The 7689-nt window shown below is 33.9% G+C and overlaps 1 protein-coding gene across 1 annotated transcript in view; it reads right to left on the reverse strand.

The window, feature by feature from the left end:
• Window positions 1-5159, reverse strand: part of LOC143233833 (histone deacetylase 4-like) — a 149949-nt gene extending 144790 nt beyond the window's left edge. Inside the window, exon 1 of the mRNA XM_076470588.1 lies at window positions 5136-5159. The gene's annotated coding sequence lies outside the window, so the exon portion shown is untranslated. The remainder of the gene's footprint in view (window positions 1-5135) is intronic.
• Between the last annotated feature and the right edge of the window lie 2530 nt (window positions 5160-7689).

Below are 7689 nucleotides of genomic sequence, written 5' to 3' on the forward strand. Positions count from 1 at the left end.
AAAAGACTTTAAAGGGAAAGGAGAATGTGATGATTTTTACATGTTTCTCTTTCCACAAGGGGCATAAAGCAATCGTCCATAACATATAGGAATTTGATAGACATTTTAGTTTGAATGATTTGATTCATCACGTTATCACAGTCAAAAGAGGAGAAAATATTTCACTGGAGATGTACTGTCCTTAGACAATTGTATTCCCTTGTCTTTAGACCCATGTCTGTAGTTTGGGAGAGTTAGAGAAAAGCTATCTTCCTCAGCTATTCAACTCAAGACCGAACAAGAATTAGCAGGGAATTATATTAGACATCCATTTTTATTCACTAGACATCTTGTCAACAACAGTAAGAGAAACATTCCTCAAGTTATGTGTCTAGATATTTGACTTCCAGGAAAAGTTGTATAGTTAAGAGATTTGTGATACTGATATCTAACTATGAAAGTTAAAACTTTTGTCACTCAATTAATTGTTATACCTGTGTGAAATTTCCAAAACTGATATCTAATATTAGTTTCCTGTTATTATTTCCAGATACTGCCCATTCTGACTCCTATATACTCCGGCGGTGCTGTCTCTAGTTCAAGGACAAGTTTCTTTCAACATATGATATTAACCCCTTTATATATATCACCACTATTTCTATATGCATGCCATAACAAGTTTATCTCTCCATGATTCATAGTTCTGATCTTCGACCATCCTACAATATCTTCAACTGTAGTCTGGTCAATACCCAGTGGTTAGATTTTATCTAAAAACCTCAAATCATACGAACAAAGGAAAGTCACCATAACACTTCCTTTTGTCACTGTAAAATTCTGTGAAATAATGAGAATAGCATATCATCCTTATCAAGTAGTCTGTGATTACGCAGATGGGACAAATGGGTCATTATGCTAGAAGTCGGTAGCAATGGGGTCATGGATTGTGGGATGTAGTGAGTGATTGTTTAACTAGGGCAAAGACTCCTTGTGTAAAAAATGGAATAGTTGACAGAAACAGACTATTCATTTTAGCATAAATTTAAAGTCGGATATCACACAAGGAAAATCTTTTGTCGAGACGGAAAACAGCAAACAACACAAGAAACTTAGATCATGGCTCAAGATGCTAAATAGTTTATGAAACATGTTGTTCGAATTAATAAAAATAATATATAAAAAACTTCGGTATTCGGAGTCACTCAAACCAAGAGAAGAAAAAAAATCCAAGTTTTTTCAATGACCCTCCTTTTACACAAGTCAAGAAGTACACAAAACCTGAGCTTAACTTATTTTTACTCCTTTTCACATAGACTGTGATCGAACAGGGTTAAGGTATATCATTAATTTAGATCTAAACAATCAACTAAGAATTCACTGAATCCTCATTTACTTTGCTTTAGATAAAAAAGGAAAATATTTTGATCCATATGGACTTAGATATAAGATGAGTAACTGTGAACATCTTTCTCACGTGGACTTACAATAAATAAAGTATTGCAAGGATCTTATCATCTGTTAAAACAATATCCTCTTTATTATGTGTATTATCATTGTCAACATGAATTGAAACGAAAACTGTTAGGTAAGTTTAAATTTGATAAAGATATTAATGATGGTTGCTTATAATTCTTTGTTGTTTTCAAAATCCTTTAGTATGAACACACCCTTATTATATTATCTTTCCTTGGAAACCAGCTGACTAAATCTTTATTTTAAGAAATAAGTAACAACAAAATTTAAATTAGTTAGAGCTTCTCTTTCTGTTCAGAAGAACAACTAGGTTTATTCTTAAATTATTCAAAGATAGGACACTTGCACATCACATTTGATAGGTCTTGTATAAAGTTGTCTTTCTCTACAGTATCCAAGGAAGTGTTCTTGATAAATTCAACAGTGTTACTTTTCGATTAAATACAAACTAAACAATACTCTTATTCACTCGTGTTATTATATATTTCAAACACAACCAAACACATTCACATGACAAAGATATGATGAACCAGACTAGGATCATAGATTTCACACGCTTCACACTGTTCCTTCTTCATTACTTGTAAAACAGGGTACACATGTTCAAGCATAGATATTAATGGGCATTAGTTTAAGCTAATCATACAATGAATACAATCATATATTCTGAATGAATATCAATAATCTTATCTAAATAAGTATCAATGTGACACACTTGTTACAGGGGTTATAAAATGGAGACATCATCATACCATCCAGCTAAGACCCATCACTGGAACACTTCTTATACCTTCACTTTTTGCAAGAAGGAATATTACTGAGGAAGGATCCAAGTACTACCGATGAGATCTAAAGGCGTTAAGCAAAAATGGCCAAACATGTTGGAAAATCTAAAAAGTGATAGAAGTCACTCAGAAGCTGTCGTTTGAGAGACGTCATTCAACAGTGGTCCTAAATAAGTTGTTTATCGCTGGACTTTTGGTTGCAAATACGTATATTTTGGAAATATATATGTTTTTCTTTCTAATTTTATTCATTTATTTACTTCTGTGCTTTACAAGTCTAATTTTCCGATTTGTTTTATTATTTATGCGTATATATATATATTCGATTATATATATACATAAACGTAATAACTACAATTTATTTTAAAGAGTCTTAATTCTCGAGTTTTCTCTTTCTTTTCTTTTCAAAGAGTTTTGGTTTTAATGTATTTTTAATGCATATATATGTCTTAAATATTTTATTTGTTTTCACTTTGTATTTTAATGTTTCCTTTAAAAGGCGGCCTGGCATGATCAGGTGGATAAGGCACTCGACTTGTAATCAGAGAGAAAGGGGCTCGAATCTCCTTCCCACCAAACATGCTCAACCTTTCAATCGTGGGGGCGTTACAATGTGACGGTCAGTCCCACTATTCGTTGGTAAACGAGTAGCCCAAGAGCTGGCGGTGGGTGGTGATGACTAGATGCCTTTCCTCTAGTCTTACACTGCAAAATTAGGGACAGCGTAGATAGCCTTCAAGTAGCTTTGCGCGAAATTCAAAACAAACCAAACCTTTAAATTAACAATTTGTTTAAAATCTTTCATTTGGCTGGTATTTTTATATCTGTTTTAAAGTTGTTTTTATATTAATGCATCTTTATATAGATTTATTCAAGTTAAACATTGAAGTTTTGTAGAATGTTTTTAAAGGGGTTTAATTTTTAATTTTTGTATTTGAAGGATTAGAATCTTGTTTTATTTTTATTTTAATACTTCCACGCAATCAGCAATAGCTAGTTTTTTCAATCATCTATTGGTGTTAACTTTTGTTATATATTTTCCCGCTTTTCTCTATGCCTTTCTAATTATATGTTTCTTTTCGATTATATAATGTACTTTATCTTCTCTGTTTCTTTCAATATACATGTATTTTTGTTTATGAAATATTGAATATTAAAGGATTCTTCTTTTTGTTTTGTTTTGTGTTTTAGTTAGCTGTGTATGTCAGTTGGAGTCCTTCATGGTGCATGTGAGTTAAGTGTAGATGTGATTAATCAGTAAATTATCACGTAATACCGTTGTAGTTTAACCACAGGTTGTGATTTTCATATGATTTCTCCTAATCGCATTGAATTTTTTATTGGCATTAAATTTCAATTAATAACAGCTAACACAAATGCTATATATATTATTTTCCCAGAGTGTATATTTCGTACTTACAATATCATTAAATGTCGACAAAGGGTGAAGGTCAAATCTCACCATTCAACCTGACAACAGATGCCCAAGAGTTGTTATTGATTGGTGGTGACTAGATGCCTTCCCTCTAGTCTATCAGTTCAACATCAGAGACAGTGGCGTTCAACAAACAAACTAAAACACTATTTTGTAGGACAATTTATTGTTCTCTCTTTGACCTCGTGTTCAGGGGATATATACCTTACGGACGTCACATGGAAACAAATTATTTCTGATCTCTGTGCCCTTGGTGATTGTTCATCTGATACTGTAATATAATTTTTGATGTGATATTTTAGCGCTTTTAAGGGAGAATAGAACTGAGCTTCGAGGAGAACAGTTCGCCTTTAAAGAAACTCAAAACTTACTATGGAAGCCAGCTGCTGTATCGCATTATTTCCACCTGCTGATAGTGTGTCCTTCGATTCCTTTGTCATATCTAGTTTCTGTTTACTGGTGTGTGTGTATTTTCTTATAGCAAAGCCACATTGGCTATCTGCTGAGTCCACCGTAGGAAATCGGATCCTTGATTTTAGCGTTGTAAATCCGAAGACTTACCGCTGGACCAGCGAGGTAGTGTTTCTTAGTAACAGATAAATCATTATGTATCTTGTTACTAAGAAGATATTATGAATGATTATAAAAGTATGATAACTGCTCTTCTTTGGTACATTGTGACTTTATCATATCCCCCACACACACAATATATATACATTAACAGACTAACTTACATATTATACCTTCAAGGCAGTAACTAATTATGTTTAAGGTTAACAACCTTATGATAAAAATAGAGAAATTGTATCCATAACTCCTTACAGCTAGTGTCGAGTACGATTAAAGGTCACAAGCTGCACAATTCCTCGAAAATACAGGGGGATAAATCCGATTAATCCGTTTATATGTAAAACATACAACACACAGTATCGGCTTGACCGTATTAAATAACAAAATTAGTTGTTCTAGTTGCAATAGATGTGTTTGTTTCACGTTAGGCTATCTGCATTCTGTCCACTATAATAATTCGAATAATGGATTTTAACAAAGTTCGTGAACTAACCCGCTGAAAATTGTTGTTTTCCTTTTGAACCAGTAACAAGTCGGCACTTTTTGGTTTTACTCAATCTGACGATCAAGATAAAATATTTTTTGTGAAAAAAAATAAAAGTTAAAAGAATAACAAAATAATAATAATAAGCATACGATATATAATAATTTTCTTAAAGTGTCATTACCCGTATATATCACGAGGTTGTTCGTTGTACACGTTTAATTACCACATTTTCCAGCTGGAGTATTATAGGCCTTAACGTGTATTAAAAATCAGTTGGTATTCATATCGAATCCAAAGTTTATACAGTCTTGCACCCTATACTTTACGAATTTTTGTGAAAATAATTTACGTATAGCATGCATATACCACAGTCAAGTTTATCAGAGAATGCGGGAAATCCACTTACCCACTAAAGCTCTCGATGAACACTTCTTTCCTCCCGCCCTCACTGGATTACGTCGTGGGCATTCCGAAAGTACTGACTTTCGCTCAAGTTAAACTCAACAGCTTGACTATGGCATTTGACTGTTCACCGTGTATTTAATTATTCTGATGGTGTAACATCGTTTTCCTTTGATTGTAACTATTACAATTGTGTTTTTTCGCGTTTTATTTATTCAAGTTCTCAATTTTCATACTGTGTGGCTTGGCTTCTATGGGTAAACAAATAAACTTTTCTTGCGATGATGGCGCTACCTTACGCTAATATATAATATATTATCAATTAAATATGGTGTATGTCCAAGTGACAGACACAATGCGTAGTTGTCGAACATTTAGTAGTGTAACTGAGTTTTGTAAAGTAAAAAAAACAACACACGTTATAAGTGATTACATGAACGTAATAGCTGAACAATAAACCTGTGATTTTGAACAAGGTTAACAGCTTTATTATAAAAATAAAGAAATGTTATTGATAATGCTTTCACAGTTGGTGTCAAGTACGATTAAAGTTACATCCTGCCCAATTGATCCAACAGATAAGGTATAAATGTCATGTTTTTCTATCTTTTAAAATGTAATAAAAGAACGGACCACAATTAAGTATTAATATTAACTTATGGACAATTTCAACGACAGGTTTCTTGCACGTGATATGATGATGAGCTATTGCTCGGGAGTACGTATCTTATCACAGAATTTGATACTGAACTTTTACCAATGGTTTGTTGCAAAGTTTGACGGTTGTGTATAATTTATCTATATTACTTACATTGTCTTATTTAAGTACTTCACGTTTTACAGTACGTTTTCAAATTCTTGGGTTCGATCAGCTAAATGGCAGCTGCTAAGAGAACTAGAACGAAGAAGTCAATATCTATCTATCTATTTTATCCTTGTTAATTTGTTGTGTTACTTTGTGTGTAATGTTTTTGATAAAAGAAATGAAGACAATATGTAATACTCAACAATCACTTATTTATTTAATCATTAATTTTAGTAAAAATACTTTATTAGAAATTCAGATTTTTTCTGTACAAAATACTTGTAATTGTTACTGAAAATTTGTAAAATTTTAAGAACACACATAAGTATGATAGTATCGTATCGTATCACTGTATTGCCACCTCTTTAGTTATTGGCCAACTCGAAACCCTACGACATTGAGTTTCAATTTCATCTTGTTATTGTAAAAAAAGAATTAATATTATGAAAGGGAAATAGACAATTGAGAGACAAGATTTCATTTAAAATTAAACTTGTTAATTCTCAAATATTTGACAAATTTGTTTTAGAATTTTGTGCGCATAGCAATCGTTAGGTTTAAACTGATAGTCCAGAAGGCAATCAGTTATTAACACCCAATTTCATGTCCTGCCTGACATATTACTTGGTTTGATCGCCATTTTTACAGCACAGCCATACACTGAAAGTACGAAACGCTTTTCTCTGCGGAGATTGGATGCGAACCACGAGCTCTTGGATTTACAGTTCGAACTGCTAGATACGTCGACATGTTCGACCAAACTTATCGAAAGTAATTATTATGCACTCTAGTAGATCAACAGTATGATTACTGCCTCGACTTCAGGCCCGGCATGGCCAAGCGTGTTAAGACGTGCGCCTCGTAATCCGCGGGTTCGCGCCCGCGTCGCGCTAAACATGCTCGCCCTTTCAGTCGTGGGGACGTTAAATTGTGACGGTCAATCACACTATTCGTTGGTACAAGAGCAGCCCAAGAGTTGGCGGTGGGTGGTGGTGACTAGCTACCTTCCCTCTAGTCTTACACTGCTAAATTAGGGACGGCTATCACAGATAGCCCTCGAGCAGCTTTGTGCGAAATTAAAACAAAACAAAGCCTCGTCTTGTTACTTCAAAAATGTATCTTCAACGTTGAGTTTAGTAACTATTTGCACATATTTATTTTTATCCTGTTTTAAATACTCCTGAATTGATCTTCCTTTTTTCTTTTCTAGTTTATAAATACAACTGAGATCTACCTTTACACTATTTTTATGAGTTTTAAATACAATGCTTCAGTACCAACTGTACCATTATTTGATATATTTGGTGAGAACCACTGAACTTTATGCAAGAAAATAGTAACCTAATCCTACTGATCCACGTCCGACTCATGCATGCACTTCATAACACAGGCTTTCTTCTTCAGTTGTTAGGGTTTCTTTGTCTTTGAATTTCGCGCAATGTTACACGAAGATTATCTGCACTAACCGTCTCTAATTTAGTAGAGTAAGGCTAGAGCGAAGGCAGCTAGTCATCACCACCCTTTGCCAACTCTTAAGCTACTCTTTTACCAACGAATAGGGGGAATGATCGTCACTTTATAACGCCCCTATGGCTGCAAGGACGAGTATGTTTGGTGCGACTTGAATTCGAACCCGCGACCCTCATCAGATTATGAGTCGAGCGCCTTAACAACCTAGGCATGTCGGACCATTATGATTGAAGGTATATCTTCCTGATCTAAAAAAATGGTACGAATTTCGTGTTTAGCCTTA

The sequence above is a fragment of the Tachypleus tridentatus genome, chromosome 12, assembly GCF_004210375.1.
Source record: "Tachypleus tridentatus isolate NWPU-2018 chromosome 12, ASM421037v1, whole genome shotgun sequence".
Taxonomy (NCBI): Eukaryota; Metazoa; Arthropoda; class Merostomata; order Xiphosura; family Limulidae; genus Tachypleus; species Tachypleus tridentatus.